The sequence below is a fragment of the Lepisosteus oculatus genome, chromosome 14 (genome assembly GCF_040954835.1).
Source record: "Lepisosteus oculatus isolate fLepOcu1 chromosome 14, fLepOcu1.hap2, whole genome shotgun sequence".
Classification (NCBI taxonomy): domain Eukaryota; kingdom Metazoa; phylum Chordata; class Actinopteri; order Semionotiformes; family Lepisosteidae; genus Lepisosteus; species Lepisosteus oculatus.
Window position 1 is genome coordinate 9,816,241 of NC_090709.1, and position 17,816 is coordinate 9,834,056.

The window sequence follows — 17,816 nt, forward strand, 5'->3', positions numbered from 1 at the left end:
TTTCAGAATAATTTCTTGCAGCTGATAGACTATTTATTGAATTTTAACAAAATGTTTTTTAATTTTTAACAAAAAAGTGTGCACACTTATAGAACCAAGACATTGAAAGTTTTTTTAATTGTTGTTCCAAAAAATGTTCCATTTGTTTTCGTTCTTAATGTTGTTGATTAAAAGATCTTATTAAATGCGAAAAAATCTGAATGTGAAAAAAGGTCAAAATGCTATTGAAAAAATCAGTAATGTGAGGAAAGAGGAATTGTGGGAGCCCCTTACCTCCCCATGTCATGCTGTATTTCTCACTCATTCTACTGGGAGTGGTGCCGTCGCTTCTGGATAAAGTCTGTCAGTAGACATTCCAGACGGGTCAGGTACTGTATGACTGCGCTTCGGCACAAGAAGAGACATGTGACTTGCGAGGATCACAGCAGTATCATTCACTGTACAGAGCCCGGATAGCTCAGTCGGTAGAGCATCAGACTTTTAATCTGAGTGTCCAGGGTTCAAGTCCCTGTTTGGGCGTTTGTGTTTTCCTTAAGTGTATTGTGAATTTAATTATAAATCGTATTTTATCTTCCACTCTTCTAGCTGTACTGTCGATATTTTAAAAGTTAATCACTTGTATTTTCTTTAGTGTTTCCTTTCACAAACCGAAAATGTTCAAGACTATTTTGTCACCACACTCCACGTAGATAATCACAGGAAAAGAAAAGGAAACGCAGTGAGGAGCTCACACAGTGAGTACTCTTGAATACAACAAGAGGAAAGGCACACTGTACATCTGCGGAACATCACGTCCGAGTTTACAGTGACGGCTTCTATTTCCACTGATGAATGAGACAGATTCATGAGGAGATCCTACGCACAACTAAGCGAACACATCGCTATTTCGGTCTGATGTAGAGGCTCCATTTGTGTCAGCAGTACTATAAATGTAAGTCTTATACACTTTCAGGGGCTGCATCTGTAGCGCTTCATCTAAGAAGACTGTTTTACTTTACCACACGGTTATATTCACCCACCCAATTTATTCTCAGAATACCCAATGGCTCAATAACCCTGTTTTCCCCTGGGAACCACCAGTGTACAGTCCCATTCCATTCAAAAATATAACAAATATATTAAATTAATATATTCAATGAACAAATATATTCAATGAACTGTGTAACACAGAGCTGAAACTGTTTTTCGGGATGGCTGAGTGGTTAAGGTGTTGGACTTAAGCCCAATAAGCAAATGTCTATGTGGGTTCAATCCGTGCTCTTGTAATTTGCTTTTGAAGTGACAGAACACTTTGAAGATTTACACTCTATTAAAATATGTATTTACTAAATTTCAGCTCTCTTCACTCCCTGGGATAACTGAACTCTCACTATCACATACCTAAGGCTTTACATGCATTAGCTGTGATACAGCTCCTAATAAAGACAGAATGAAACTGTATCAATAATAAATGACATGTTTTAAACAAACGTGTATTGATAAACTTCATTATTAATAAAAGTGGTGTGATGGGAAAGCAAATTAAATATTACAATGATATTCCAAGCAACTGATGTGTGCCGGAACCAAATGTCATCAACTGTGGGCCTTGTAAATTGTTTAAAGATTGTAAGTGAAGTTGAGATAATTAACAATTTGTTGAATCCTGCAGTTACAGATTAAAATGTGAGAAGATTTTCTCTGGGTTTATCTCTGTCCGAGTGCCTGATGTGAATATGCTGAACGCAGTGTCTTTGATTTATGTACTCAAACAACCAAAGAATCCCATTCATGAGCATGGTATAGCAGGCTGACAGCAGGAACATGTGGCCCACAAGCAGTGACAGTATCAGAGGTGTCTGCAGTATGTTGGTTTGTGAGCAGCGATAAAATAAAATGCCGAGGAAGCAGGTGTGCCTGTATTAAAAAAGCTCCATCGAGCGGAAAAAGTAACAGAAGAACCAACCTAAATCCAACAGAAAGTTTCTGCAGCTGAAATCACAGGCAAAACTGCTGCAGGCTTGAACTCACAACTTCAGCATGACTCCACTACGTACTGCTATATAAGTATGATGTACTGACCAACTGTGCCACTGGAGCTGCACAATGGGTTTGTTACATGTCTTAGATGTATTTATTGGAAGGTTGCAGAAATCATAAATCACTGATTTCATTATCTGCATGTTTAATATCCAGGAGAGAGAACTCCTTCAGGTTCTACAGCTCATAAGTGCACTTTAAGAAGTCTGCTTTTGTGAGATGGATCTCCGAGGTGCAGCTTTTTTCTTATTACTAAAGATACCTCTACATTGTAAACTATTTGAAGACCTAGAAAAAGGAACATGGCGTTAGTTGAAATAAGCACTGAATGGGTTAAAACCCACGCTCTTTGATTTGCTAAAGCGATGCCTTGAGGAGAATAAATCAACATACTGTATTCACACAGGTCACTCGGTCACGGACAAGAACGATCAGCTACCACCACTATTATTATCATCATTATTATTATTCAACCATTTGGGGAACAATACAGTTGAACAATCCCACTGTTCTTATGGCAAGAAAAATAACATGAGACCACTGTAAGAGGACGAGTGTTGTAATTGTTTGAACAATTTATTTCTATTATTCCCTCTTATGGGCGACCCTGTGGTATTTCTTTTTCTCTTCGTTGTTGTGCACGGGCTAGTTCTGCAGCGATATTTGCCGCAGAAATTTCTGCGCAGCTCCGTATTAAATCTGTTCTCAACTGCAATGGACAGAAGACGACTCCAGTAGATAGCTGTGTAGCTCTGTAGGACCACACACGACACAGTGATAGTGCGGCTCTTAATGGACTGGTACACAGACCACATGAGAGACAAGCAAAACGCTTTTAAAATTCCAAAGGCTCACCAAGTCAGAAGAACAGCAATGAACTGAAAAGATCTGTTACAGACGTCTATGTCAACCTCTTTAGAGCTATAAATGCCATTTGTTTAATTTATCTGTAGATTAACACTCCCAAGTAACAGCACTTTACAGTATATTAATGTTAATTCCGCTGGTGGACATTAGCTGGTGTTTTTTGTAACAATTTGTTTGCTCTGCTGTAAGGAATAATAAAAATAACATCACTTTATTAACCCTTTACAATTTATTGCATTAAGAATGATCTTTTTGCATACCCCAGCTTGCTCTCCATGAGACACACAGATAAGGAGAGAGCCTGGGGTCAGAGCACAGGATCTGCCATTGTATGGTGCCCTGGAGCAGTTGGGGTTAAGGGCCTTGCTCAGGAGCCCAGTGGAGTAGGATTCCTCTGCTGGCAGAGGGATTTGAATGAGCAACCTTCCAACCACAGGTGCAGATCCTTAGCCACAGAGCCACTGCTCCACCCCAAGTATGTAAAGTAAAGTATAGTAAAGAATATACAGTATATAAAGCACGCAAACTTAACTGTTCAAAGTTTTCAGGCTCTTTAGCATTTTCCTTCACATATGGAAAAAGTTCAATGTGTTCTTGTCACATTTCTCCAAGTAGATAATCTACACAAGAGCGCATGTAACAGTACAGGACATACAGTGAGGAATTCGCGCAGCTTTCAGCTCAGTGTAGAGTCCAGAAGGAGGAATCGGTCGCTGAATGATTTCTCAGGAAATCTCGGTTGAGATTCAACAGGTGCTTCTTCAACAGCTACGACAAGTTGGAAGACTCATTGAAGTCTGAAGAGATCAGCCTCTGTGACAGAGTGTCCAGTGACACTAACTAACTGTCCTACTGTTCTCTGCTAATGTAGAGGGTGAATGTTGATTTAGGTGAATGTAAGGTTTCTTTCTTGTAAAATATTTTCGAGCGTATTTTTGCTGCTGAAAATTAATCTTGTGTATTTGAATGAATTCTGATATTGTCACCTAATTCTATACATTGTTTCATCAGACTAGAACATTTAGAGGAGCTCAATTGCATTAATTAATTGCATAGTGATATTATTTCTTGCCGTTTAAATACTTCAGTCAAAACTGTAGAGAAGTTGCTCCTGTTTTCACCATTATAAGAACTGTGATGCACCAGTATTATTTACTCTCATAAAAGTATTGTAATTGTATTGTTCTGTTCCGTTACAGCCTTGAGTGACACAAATCTTCTCCTTTACTGCACTACACTTCTCCAGAGGCCAGTTCAGCACACAAGGATCCTCAGTCAAACAAACACTGCAATCATTTGATAAATGCCATTTCTCATCCTTTCTCTTAGTGTTGGTGCTACTATTGTATGCAAAGGAGGCGACTTGACAATGAAAGGTGTAATCATCTTAAAGAGAGTCTTCATGAAGGTGTGTGTCGGCAAGCTCTCCTCTGGCAATTGACCGGGCTTGTGAAGAAACCAATCTCATTCAACAACCATACAAATTGCACAGCTTAAGGCACATGAAGCACAATTCGTGGGCTAATTGACACAAAACAATGTCACTTCACATTATCCACAAAGCTGTTTTGCTTGTTGACCACCTCTTCCTACATTACAGTGAGCACATACTGTATATTTCAGTATCTTTTATTTACCTTACTATTTTACTGTCCCTTTCACCCATGTGGAGATGTATCCACAGCCAAAACCCAGTGTTTTGCCCTACGTTTGTGCCAGTTTTACAATCGGTGTAGGCCTGCCTTACAGAGGTCCAGTGGCACAGTTGGTCAGTGTGTGGTATGCATGTAGCTGTGCACAGTGGAGTTATAATGAGGTTGTGTGTTCAAACCTTCCCTGGAACATTAAGTCTTTTGAACGTTTTCCACCCATAAAATGTTCATTCGCCGTAGTAGTTTCACTGTGACTTTGCAGGTAAAATATTCTTAATGAGAATAATATTTCATATGCGATAAATAACTGAACTAGAAAATATTGGAGAGAAATGGCTAGTCACACTATTTGCAGCAGGCACTCAGACATAGAAATGTCCTGTCATTAAAGAAAATTCATGAAGAAGAGGAGTGACATCATTGCAAAGGCGATATTTTCTGATGTCTGTCTTGGTTAATAATCATTTGCGTGGGAATGACTTCTGTCATTATTACTAATACTGATAAAAACCGAGAACTCACAGCTCTCTGGAAGTTGGCCTGGACTCTAGAAAGTGTTTTTATTTGCAAGCGGCTCTGGAACTCAACACCTGTTGATTGGTCACTTCTGTCAGACACATCAGTGGAACCCAAGCCCACCTACACACACATTCACACACACTGACAGATATACTGTACACCTGCACTCTGTAGGAAAACCGGCTCAGGGACACCAAATATGTAATCATAGTGGCTCTCTGAAGGCACCAGTTCTGTAGAGTTTGGGCATTTACTGAGACAATTATTAATTGTAGCAGGAAATCACAAAGTTGATTCTTTTGATGGCTTTAGAATCCAACCATGCGACATAACTCAAACAACGCACACACACAGGTACTAATACACGAGGATACATTTATTAATACATAGAATATGCATGTAAACCAACAGATCTTATCGAGAGGGTTATCAGAATACAAAAGGCATATATTCAGTCAGTTACAAAGAGTTACATATATCAAGAGGACATACGTTCAGTATATCATTCATTAAGAATGTTTCGAAAATGAACTTGGTTACAACTTCTACATTAGATACTCAAAACAAGTACATAACTCTTAGGAATTAAATTGATATCAACTGGTTGGGATAACAATTGAATTCTCGAGCTGTAATGCAGTGAAGTTGAATACTCATCCAATCTTTGGGGATTCAGATCTCCTGCGGGCACAAAGAAACAGTTGCAGGCTGTTGCTGTCCAATCCGCGCTCTCTGGCTGCGTGCCAGGCTGTGCTGTGCGGCTTGCGACGGTGCGCTGCTGATGCTCACTGTTGGCTTTAACTAGCAAAGTTTGTGCACAGGAGAAAAGATGACTGTGGGTCCCAGCAAGTCAGGAAGAGGACCGGTTCGTTCCTGATGAAGAGCTAGTTCTGAATAGTGATTCAGCTGTCCACAGTTCCGACCTGTTCACGAGGCTTGCTGCTGATGCTAACCTCGGGTGGATCCTCTGGTTACTCTCTGGCAACCTCCACTCTAGACTCTTAGAACAAAGGAAAGTTCTGGAACTCGGACACACTGGCCGTTCCGTGGTTGTCCGGGCTGAGTCTCAGGATGGTCAGGAGGCGCGCTGCGAGAATGTCCTGCCCTTGGGAGCCTTCTGCTCCTGGGCCGTCCTGCCCTGGAATTCTCTTTTGAATTCCCTTTAGAACAGTCCACAGAATCCTCTCCAGAGTCTTACTGAATCTTACTGAATCTGAATCTCACAGGCTCTCTGTGTTGCCTGTTTTTACCTGGAGGAACTTCAGCTCATTGATTGGCTGAAAGTTCCATGGGCATCAGAGTCCCACGTGGGTTACTCGGCCCTACCAGTCCCTGATTGGTTGATCAAGGTGAGATATGAGTCACTTACTCCTGACACTTAGGAATGCAGTCCAGATGTCCAACTGGCACTCCCTAGACAGATATGCACCAATGGATGACCATTGATCATGATAGCCAGGCTTAGCTAAGTGCATCCCCCTTTGGGAGCTGTCCTTATCAAACCTTAAATCAGCTTGCATGAATAGTTTCTCTGTGGCTGCACCACAGAGATGAACAGAGAAATGGGGCCTCATTTGGGAAGCTCAGAAACATTTAATTCTGCCTCATTAATAAGCCTCGCCGCTACAACTCTCACACACATTTACACTCACAGACACATCACACATTTATACACACAATAAGACACTCACGCACTCACATATATACACTCACAGACTCACAGATACACAAATAGACACTATATATGCACATAGACACCTACATACACTCTTAGGTACAGACACACTATAACTAACACTAATGCAGATACTGCTAATATTACAACAGTAACACAATCACCAAAACTTACACTATCATTGTTACTAACACTGACAAAAACTACTACTAGACTAATAATACTTATAATAACAGTAATACTCTCATGAAAACTAACATGATGATGATGAGTGTTAATACTCTGACACTAACACTATAAGTATCACTAATATTACATAAATACTAGCATTAAAACTAAAACTATCAGTAATGCTATCAGCTTTAATACTCACATAGACACTACACACACTGACAGACATGCCCACACATACACTTATAAAATATACAAATATAAAACTACACACTGACAGACACCACACACTCATGGACACAAACCATACACACACATTCTCAGGCATGCATTCACAGAAACAAATAGACACTATCCATACTCATAGACACACACTTATAGACACCAAACACTCAGAGACCCCACACACTCACACACTAACAGACACAACAAGCTCACAGACACATACCTACACACTCACAGACACACAGCCCACACACACAGACACCACACACTTCCAGAAACGCACCCACACATGCACAGATACCACAAACTCACTTACCTACAGATACACTATAACACAAATATAAATACTACTAATACTACAACAGTAACACTATAATTATAATTAATATTAACATGAATATGAACATTAAAACTAAAACAATCAGTAGTGCTACTGTCATTAATACTCACATGAACACTAGCATTAAAACTACCAGTTGTAATCTCACTAATATTAACATGAAGACACTGATATTAGTATTAGTTGCTGCTCGTGACGTCACACCGCTCTCTGTGACAAATGCGAGACACTTAGACGCGTGCAGTGACGAGGCGCCTGTCGCCGTGGTTACCATTCTTATGATTTATAAACACTGGAAAAATGCATTTAAACTGTTACTTACATACATTTATGAACTTGAAATATCATTTTCTAGCTCTAGGATACAGTTACCTAAATAATAATATGAATAATCATTGTGTAATTTCGGATTGAATATTATTAACCCTAAACGCACTATGGTAATTGGTCGATACAGTCTTTATTAACTGTTTTCTAGATACTTAAACAGGGTCAAGAAAAGAATCAGTACTCACCAATCGTGAAGTGAATCGATTTTTCTACGGTTCTTCAGTTGAAATAATTGGTTGTCGATAGATAAGTGATCAATAACTCTTCTCCGTGCGCTCCGTGCGCCTCCCCCGGTCTCTCTCTCTGATCCCGGCGCTCTGGCTGGTGTCTGTGACGTCACAGCGCTTATTCTGACAGAGCAGAGCGCGTCTCTGCTGCTTTTGTGTCTTTTTCATGAATGCCAGAGGTACTCGAAATGTTGCAAAAAGAAAAGCGGTTTTTTTGTGTTTTGTAAAAAAGTGAGTGCTGATTTTTATTTTATACAGGAAACGCATGCATGTTGAAACACTATTTAAATTCTATAAATAACTGAGAAATAATAAATCAAGGAAAACATGATATATGTAAAAATACAATTTGATCACATAATTTACTTCATTACCTCTGGTGGTTATATGTTTTTTTTCTGTTGTGTTTTTTTCTCTTGTACATGTTTCTTAATCTTCTGGTTGTAGTTAAATTCTATACGTTTAATAAAAAAAGTTTTAAAAAATAGTGCATCTCTGCTGGAGGAGACTCCTGGTTTTCATACAAATATAACATCTCCAAAAAACTAAACCGGGCTGTGAAGAGAGACGATTTATAACAGTTGGAGAAGGAGAGCGACAAACCGAGGAATGAAAATCATTAAACAGAAAAAAAATAGTTTACTTCACAGATTAATGCGTTACAAAGCGTACCCGTGTGGAGCAGTAGAGAACAAGCACGAGTCCCTGAAATAAGCGCTTTTAAGGGTTTTACACAAATCTTCAGAGTAAAAGAGCCAGGAGGATCAGACTCCTGATCCTGGAGGTGTATACTGGTTTTATTTCCACCAAGCTCTCACTTCTATAGGTAGTCTGATGATTTCACTTAACTTTATAATTGTAACTAGACTTCACCTAATTGTACATTTATAAGACTGTCTGTGAGACACTTGTGAGAGCAGCTGAATCCCAGGGCTGGTGTGGAATCACACACAGACAGATCTTCTTCTGTGTGATCTGAGTCCCACTGCTCAGAGCTACAGACTGGTCAACTGGTCAATATTTAAGTCACGACCATCGGCCTTTGGCTACTAATAATCAATATACTGATCAGAGTGTCAATACTGGTGTTTATTACATAAATACAAAAATAATTCCACACTCACTTGTGTTATAAAACACTTAAAAAACATGTTTGGAGGCTGATATACATTAAAGAAAGTAATACTGAAGGGCTGGAAGTCCTGGAAAGGGTTTATTGAAGTTTCTTGCTTCTGCCCTGGAACAGAGCCCACAGCTGCCAGATCAGTGACCCCTGAGCCCAGTTCACAGAGAGGAGAATCAGGAGCTCTTTTATGTCTCTAAGAGGGCTGGGAGAAAGGGGAAAAGGGGGAAATGTGACTTGAGTCCAGGCTGTTCTGTCTGATATTGTTCATGTAGCAGCACTGATTGTCTGAATATCTTCTGGTTCTGGATTGTGAGGATAGAGAGCAGTACAGCATTGAGCTTCTGTCTGAGTGTGAGTCTGAGCTGTGAATCTGACTGAGAAGAGAATAATGATTTTTTATTCTGCCTCTGAGAATTTTTCTTCTTTGCCAAGTGGTGTTGCATCCCCTTCAGATACTCTGCACAGACTGCACAGAGTGAGAGAAGAGGAGAGAGAGATGGACAGATAAGAGCACACACAGCGAGACAGACATACGTCTTGATTTACTTTGAAGCAAGTTTCAAAGGTAAACGCAGACGTCACTTTGAGCACTTGGTCTTTTATAGTACAAATATCACACTGTGCTCTACATGGCCGTGTCTTCAAGATCGTTGTGAACCAACACAGTGGGCAAAAGACGTATAATATACGTCTATTAAACGCATACCTTAGACGTCTAAATGTGGTCTACAATTCGTCTAGAATGAAATTCTAATATACGTCTAAAGTTATACGTCAATTATACGTCTATGTTTAGACGTTCATTATACATAAATGGTTGGAGTTCTATTATACGGATAAATTTAGAGGACTATTATACTGTACATATATGGTTGGAGTTCCGGATAACTTTAGAGGACTATTATATGTATATGGTTAGAGGTCTATTATACGTATAACTTTAGAGGTCTATTATACGTATATGGTTAGAGGTCTATTATACGGATAACTTTAGACGTCTATTATACGTATATGGTTAGAGGTCTATTATATGTATATGGTTAGAGGTCTATTATACGGATAACATTAGAGGTCTATTATACGTATATGGGTAGAGGTCTATTATACATCAAAGATAGGTTTTATAGGTGTAGAAACAAGTAAACCAAGCCAATGATTAGGTTTAGAAATGTATTCTGAAAATACACTTTCACACCTGAAACATATGTATTTCAAATTATACATTGTATACAATCAATCAACAATCAACATATGGGCAACAATCATAAAAAACACAACTAGTCTTAAACTTCAGCTACAAATTCTGGCAACATGGCAATATACAGTATGGTAATGACAAACACAAAACTAATTACATTAACACACTAACTCAAAACCACATTTTGATTCAAATATACATTTTAAAATGTACAACTTCTATATTTCCAAGAAAAAAAAAATATTACAATGGAAGTTAAGACGATTTTTGTCCACTATTTGCAAACCCTGTCTAATTGTCCTAACAGTTAGAACCAAAAACCTATTATTTTCAGTGTCCAGATCTCCTGGCCCCCTGCCTTGCATATACATTCTTCACGTAACACATTGCGTGCTCCTTTATTTCTTTTTCCGTTGATGTAGGGTGGGACTTCAGCACCGCAGCTAGGAGAAAATTATATAATATTACTTCCCAAATAAATGATGATTAATATCTTCTTTAGTATAATCTAAAAAATGAACGGTTTACTAAGCTCAAAGCTGAAATAAATGTATAAAATTTGGCTTGCATCATAGCAGTTGAGCAATAAAGTCTGTCCTAATCAAAGAGTACCCAACGTTTAAGAGTACAACATAGAATAAGAATAGAGAAATGGCAAAACGATTTTGTGTCATCTTCCCCATTCACACTATTTTTATGTGCCATTTTCTGCTTATTCACGTACTATTTTAATCAAAATAATATTAAGAAAGATCTGTATGTATTCAGATAGTATTATTATTGTTCATACTTACTCGTCAAAAGAGGATTGCTGAGATATTTGCGGATATACTTCTACGTTTGAAAAACGTGTCCAAAATGGTGACAAACGAATACTAGCAATGCATTGTGGTATATAACCGGAAAATATGCTGGGTTCGATATTTTCTCAACGTATGCGTTTATTAATGCTGTCGATATTATGGTTGGAATTTAACATTGATAATACATCACGGCTATGTGCCCCCTGCTATGAGCTGATGTGCAATTATAACGCATACAGTTAGTAAGGATCGGTCACTGTTGTATGGTATTATATATAATGACATTATGGAATAGGATGGGGACAGGCCTGGCATCGCGGGGGGAGGGGGGAATATCGCCCCTTCAGTTTTGGGCAAAAAGATTTACCTAACTTAATTTGCACCCTAAAAAAATAGTTGTACTTTGTCAATGGTCAGACAACACTAAATGACACGAACAGTCACTCAGTCTGTTTGATGGGCAGGAGGGCTATCCGTCCAGGAACTGCACATATCAGTGTCGTGATTGAGTGTCAACATTACGATCCTGTTTGCTCAGGTGGACCGATTCCTTGCAGTAGTTTATCATTATACTTAAAATCGTTATATAACTAGGACTAGTTATAGCAGTCTGTGCTTTCTGTTGGTTTTACAACATTTTTTTCTTAACGATTCAGAACGTCCATGTAGCTGCAAAAATGAACGCTTATGGTACTTTTCGCTCCAGGCAATACAAACCGTGAGAGTGACGAAACATGTGAAACTGAACTTCATCGCAAATACCAGATTGCTAGTCGTAATCTTCTATCATGGCATAGCTGCGAGATTTCATTTGGGTAGCTGCACCATACAGCTCCGTTTCAACCGAAATATCACCCCCCCCTCAGAATTTCAGACGCCCCCCTACAGCTTTTTCCCCGGGCACCGCGCACTGATGGGGGACGGGGTGTCCAGGAAATGGTATCAACTTTTCTCAAGAAAATAAAAATAGAAACTCTATAGGCACTCAAACATTTTACTGTTTTTTTTCAGGCAGGTGGCAAGACCCCCTCAGCAAAACCCTTGTATGCCAAGCTGTGGGCATTGATTCGTCGAATATACGTATATTCACGGCGAAAATACGGCTATACGTATATATACGTCGCCTCGACGTATAATCAACGTCGAATTGCAACCGTAAAATCGACGACATTAATAAACGCATATATAACGTCGAAAACACATCTAACACAGTGCCTGAGGCTTTTTACAGTATGTATCGTGTGTGCCGCAACTAGGAGTATACGGCACTCTGCACAGTGTACGAAGTAAATTATTTTCGCAGTAATTAATTTACACGTGTATAATAAATATAGTAATAAATATAATAAATTAATTACTGCGAAAAAGTAATTAATTTACACGTGTATAATAAATATAGTAATAAATATAATAAATTAACTTCGTACACTGTGCTTTGATATGGATGTTCATTGGAAGGATTTGAGGAAACTATCAAGGATCTCAGAACAACCAAAGATACATTTGGGCATCTGCTATTGGTAAAGATTAACGAATACAGTAAGTGTGAAGTTTGCACACACACACTAAAAATCAGTTTTAATTCACTTCATTAAACTGACGGTGTGTATAGCAGAGGATGGTTTCGATTCATCGACCTCTGGGTTATGGGCCCAGCACGCTTCCGCTGCGCCACTCTGCTGACAGCTGGCGTAGCGTGATTCAACACAACTGCTCTATCTTTGCTTTCTAAAAGTGCGCCCGAGATGAAAAGTCTAAACGGTAAACGCAGACGTCACTTTGAGCACTTGGTCTTTTATAGTACAAATATCACACGCTGCACTACATGGGCGTGTCTTCAAGATCGTTGTGAACCAAAGCTTCTGCTTTCCAAGGCAACAGATTCTTTCGTCGTTAATTCCCAAATCTTCAATGAGAATCAGTGAAATGAAAACCAAACACATGTACACACTCGCGTCCTAGCGTGAAAGGAAAAAGATGGAAGCATTTGAGAAATAACGAGTAGTCTGAACAGCTCCAGCCTGTCAACTGCTCTTCAAAGTGATCGCTACCTCCACACCCAGTTTATAACACTGAAAATGATTCAGGAAGCATAGCAAAGGTCTAAAACCAGTGGTTGAAAAGCGTCTTGATACATTAAATGACAATTTCTCAAAAGTAATATCTTCATCTTTGAAATATTGTCATCCATATATTTTCGTTTTTCTCTTTTTTACATATCACGCTTTCGAGAAATAAACTGTCTTGTAATGAAGGCTGCATTAGAAAATGTGTATCTAGCTTTGTTCAATTAAAACCGGCACATCCCAGTGGGCAAAAGATGTAGAATATACGACTATTAAACCCATACCTTTTAAATTGTAATCAACAAATGGCTAATCATCATAAAAAAAAACACAACTAGTAAACTTTAGTTACAAATTCTAGTTACATGGCAATATATATATAGTAATGACAAACACAAACTAATTACATGAACACGCTAATATTTGACTCAAAACCACATTTTGATTCAAATATAAATTTAAAAATTTACAACTTCTATATTTCCACGAAAATATTATTAATGTATCACAAACGCTACTTTCTAAAAAAGACAGAATTAAACTGTTTGTTTTGTGTCTCATGGTGATCCTCCTCTCGATATGAATGAAATGTTTAATATCATCCCTCGAGAAAAAAAAGAGTCAATTTCCGCCTGGAATGATTGATGCCCCATCAAACATTTTGTAATATCCCCGGAAGTTCATACAGTAGAATCCTGGTTCGTGGGTAAACAAGACTAAGGAAACGAGTTGGAAACTTGATGTCGAACTGGGATTTAGATCACCCGAAACATTACGCTACATTGGGCAGTATGTGCCAGAGAGTGGCTTTTTCACTCAGACGTTGATCAAAAGCTCAGTAAACGGCGAAGCAGAGGCTTTTGTTCCGAATTCAGCTCACGTCTGATTTTCTTGTTTTGGCCAAGATCTGAACTTTGAATTCAGCGACTACTTGGTCTGCTTTGTAATTCAAATGTAGATACAAATGTCACGGTTTTTTTGTAGATATAAAGGTGTTCTCTGTTTTCAAAGGATAGGTACTTAATTGGCTTTATGATTTGGTTTTGATTTTGTATCGTTGTGTTATTAAGTTTGTGCTTTTTGTGTTTTTAACGTATCGTGAACTTATTTTTGAAACAAATGCTGACAAAGGCAAACATGGCACACATCTGTTTATACCAGCGCTGGATTGTGCATTTTTTTAAGTAAAATCTACTGTGCACTTTTGGGAGTATAATACTGTAGGTTCGATATAAAGTGGCAAAAATATAAAGGGGGAAAATACCCCAGACTGTGTGTAAAGGCCTCGTTGAGACTGTTGTTCTCTTGTTAAATATGGCGTACTGTGCACGAAATGTTACAGAAACACAATCTGATATTTTAATAATTTATAATAATAATAATAATAATAATAATAATAATAATAATAATAAGAAGAAGAAGAAGAAGAAGAATTTCTTACACTTATATAGCGCTTTTCTGGACACTCCACTCAAAGCGCTTTACAGGTAATGGGGTCTCCCCTCTACCACCACCAAGTGCTCTCGGATCCAAATATTAAGTTCTAATTTTTTTAAAGGTGATATCTTCTCTTCCTCTAGTGGAAATCACACGATGTGAGCAATTTTTTTTGTTTTTTTTTTTCACGTTGTGATCCAAAGAGCCTGAGACGCACAGTCTGACAGTAACCGAACCAGAATGGATTCTGTTGGGAGTCGGACTGAGCTCATTCTCACTCCCTGTGCTGAAAAGAGAATCGGCTCTTCCCCGAGCACCATCTACAGCTGCTGGATGGTACTCTGCGTCCTGCTGCTCCAGCAAATATTTTGACGAAAGACAGATCACTTGTGCGCTTTTAACTTTCTCGCAGCTACAGACGATACCGAAGCTGGCGATATGAAGGCAACCGCTGGTACACACCTTCTCTAACTTTCACAATCGCGATAAACATTTTTTTTTAAAAAAGACCTTTGAAGAACTAGATATAGAAATATATAACTAGATAAAAACATTAGCTTTATCGGTTTTTACATTAATCGATTTTGAATGTAATTTGATCTTTTTACATTGCATTTTACATTGAAAAAAAAAACGTGCATACCTAATCCACCAACGGACAGAGCAATATTTTACGTTGCCTTCCAGAGCTTCCAGCGTGTGATGGATTTGTATGGGTGTCTGTATGATACCACTACAGCACTGGCGCAGGTGCAAAATCGACTTTCACAGGACTTTTTCAGTGTCTTCTCCTCTCTCAAATGGACCGAAGCACAGGAGCCAATATTAGAGAAAACCACAGGTGTTTAAACAGAGTATGTCCCAATGTCTGCGACAACGTTTTGTCATTTTGTATAAACGCAAACGGTTCATCATTTAAAAGCCAACATCTTTCTTTTTCTCACTGGCGCAAATACGCTACCACACATGCGAGCTGTTGTGTGAAAGAAAATTCATATGTCCGTAGGAAGGCAGAATAAAATCCAGAACTGTATTGGTGATATCGATAAACAGGGCTCATGTTCACAATAAAACTTTATTGTATAAAACGTTAAAATTCGTAAATATTTGTTTTAATCATGCAAAGTGTCTGTTAAACCATTCATGAAGGATTCTTAGACAAAAAAACACACCGTTATATGAGAAAATATATTTACTATATGTGCATTTAACTTACTTTTTAACAATTTTAGTTTCAAGGTCAATGAAAATTGTTTCCCTGCTTTTTTGTCATCAATACACAAGCTTGTTATGTCTTGTGTCAGAAATAAACTGCATGAAATTTGCTAAAGCAACAAAACGTAAGTGCGACAAAGAAGACAAACATTTGCGTTTATAGTGCAATGTTATCTCGAGCCTTTAAAATTACTTTAAATGCAATTTGTTTTTCTCTGTAGCTCTAAGGCTTTGTCATTTAGGTGTGCTGTTTTTTTTACATGTTGTAAAAAAGTTGCTAAATCATACGAAACATAAAAACTCCAATTGTAAACAATTGACCATTCATATTCCTGAATTTTAAACCTATGGAGTATTTATACCTTGTCTTTGTATTTGTGAGCTCCTATTACAGAGCTCCTTTTCAAAAGCTGTCAGTATAGATTAGTGCTTAGGTTTCCTGTTTTTTTATCCAGGTGGTCCAGATAAGACTCTTGGTATAGGAGCGCGTCTGTGTTGCCTTCTGGATTTCAAATGAGCAGCTCAGTGCAGAAAAGAACCCTGTAGATTAGCATGTACATTTGCATGGACAGTAGATTTTTCAGAAAGTGTAATTGGATTATAGCATGTGCCCCTGACGATGTTGTTGATACGTCATATGTGCTCTTTTTTGTATTATATGTATTTTTGTTGTTCAAATAAGAAATATTTTAAAAAAACTTTCAGGATGGTTGCTCCTGTAAAAATAAAATGACATCAAGGGCGCTGTATGCAGAGGTCTGAAACCTGCTCCACAGAAGAACTTTATCCAGAGGTGTTAAAGAAAATTGATTTATTTTCCTGACTGCAATGTATGGTGAAGCATAAAATCTAGCTGCATAAATCTCTACTACGTGTCATTTATGAAGGCGTTTCAAATAGCAGCCAGTGAAGGATTAACGCTTTTGGAGCATGTATTATGTTCTAAATACTCTTATTTAAATAAGCTTAAATTCGTATACTGTTATTTAGACATTGCAAACCAGTCTGACCTCATACAACATTCTGTGCCCGCTGAGTAGATCTTAAAGCAGCTTCAGCCAGAGTAGCAGTAATGGCAACACAGTGCTTGGAGTTCAGCTTTTCTTATTTCTTCTGCAGAACCACTGGTATCGGAATATACTGATCCGCATAAGAAGCGCTACCTGTTTCAGATAGTTTTTATTGAGCGCTGCTCTAAACTTTACATTTGCTCAGGCTTGTTTTCCCCATGAAAAAAGACATTTCCTTAATTACATTTAACTTTTTTTTCCCTTATCATCAAGTAGAAATAAATAAAACATATCGTTAATGTTAAGTGTCTTAGTGGTTGCCTCGTTGGTTGATGGCTCTTCTCTCTTGCAGGGTGATGGCAAACTTCTTGAGAAAGGGAGTCTCCTACGTAAGGCTGCTCTTCGTCAAGAGCGGAGACAAAAGGAACAGACTTCAAACCGACATTAATTACTGAGCAGGCGAAAATGTCTTTGGAAAAGAGGAAATCACTGCTGACCGTAAACAGAGCACCGGACAAGCGCTCCTCATTAGTATAGTGCTGAGTACCCCTGCTTGTTGTGTGGGAGACCGGGGTATGTTTCTGTGACAGAGCACAGTGTCCACGTGGGTTCAATCCCCACTCTTGGTAGTGTTGTAATAAGTTTTAAGTGACAGAACACTTTGATGATTTGCACTCTATTTAAATATGAATTTACTAAATTTCAGTTCAGTTCTCTTCACTCCCACTCCCTGGCATAACTGAACTCTCACTATCGCATACTGAAGGCTTTACATGCATTAGCTGTGATACAGCTCCCCAATAAAGACGGAATCAAACAGTTTGTTCTGTTTCTCATGGTGATCCTCTTCTCGATCCAAATGAAATGTTTAATATGATGAATTTCCGCCTGTAATGATTGATGCCCCATCAAACATTTTGTAACATCCCCGGAAGT

The 17,816-nt window shown here is 38.4% G+C and overlaps 1 non-coding gene across 1 annotated transcript; it reads left to right on the plus strand.

The window, feature by feature from the left end:
• Nucleotides 1-446: 446 nt before the first annotated feature.
• trnak-uuu (transfer RNA lysine (anticodon UUU)) lies at nucleotides 447-519 on the plus strand. Its single transcript has one exon. It is a non-coding gene; the product is annotated as a tRNA-Lys (tRNA).
• Nucleotides 520-17,816: the final 17,297 nt, after the last annotated feature.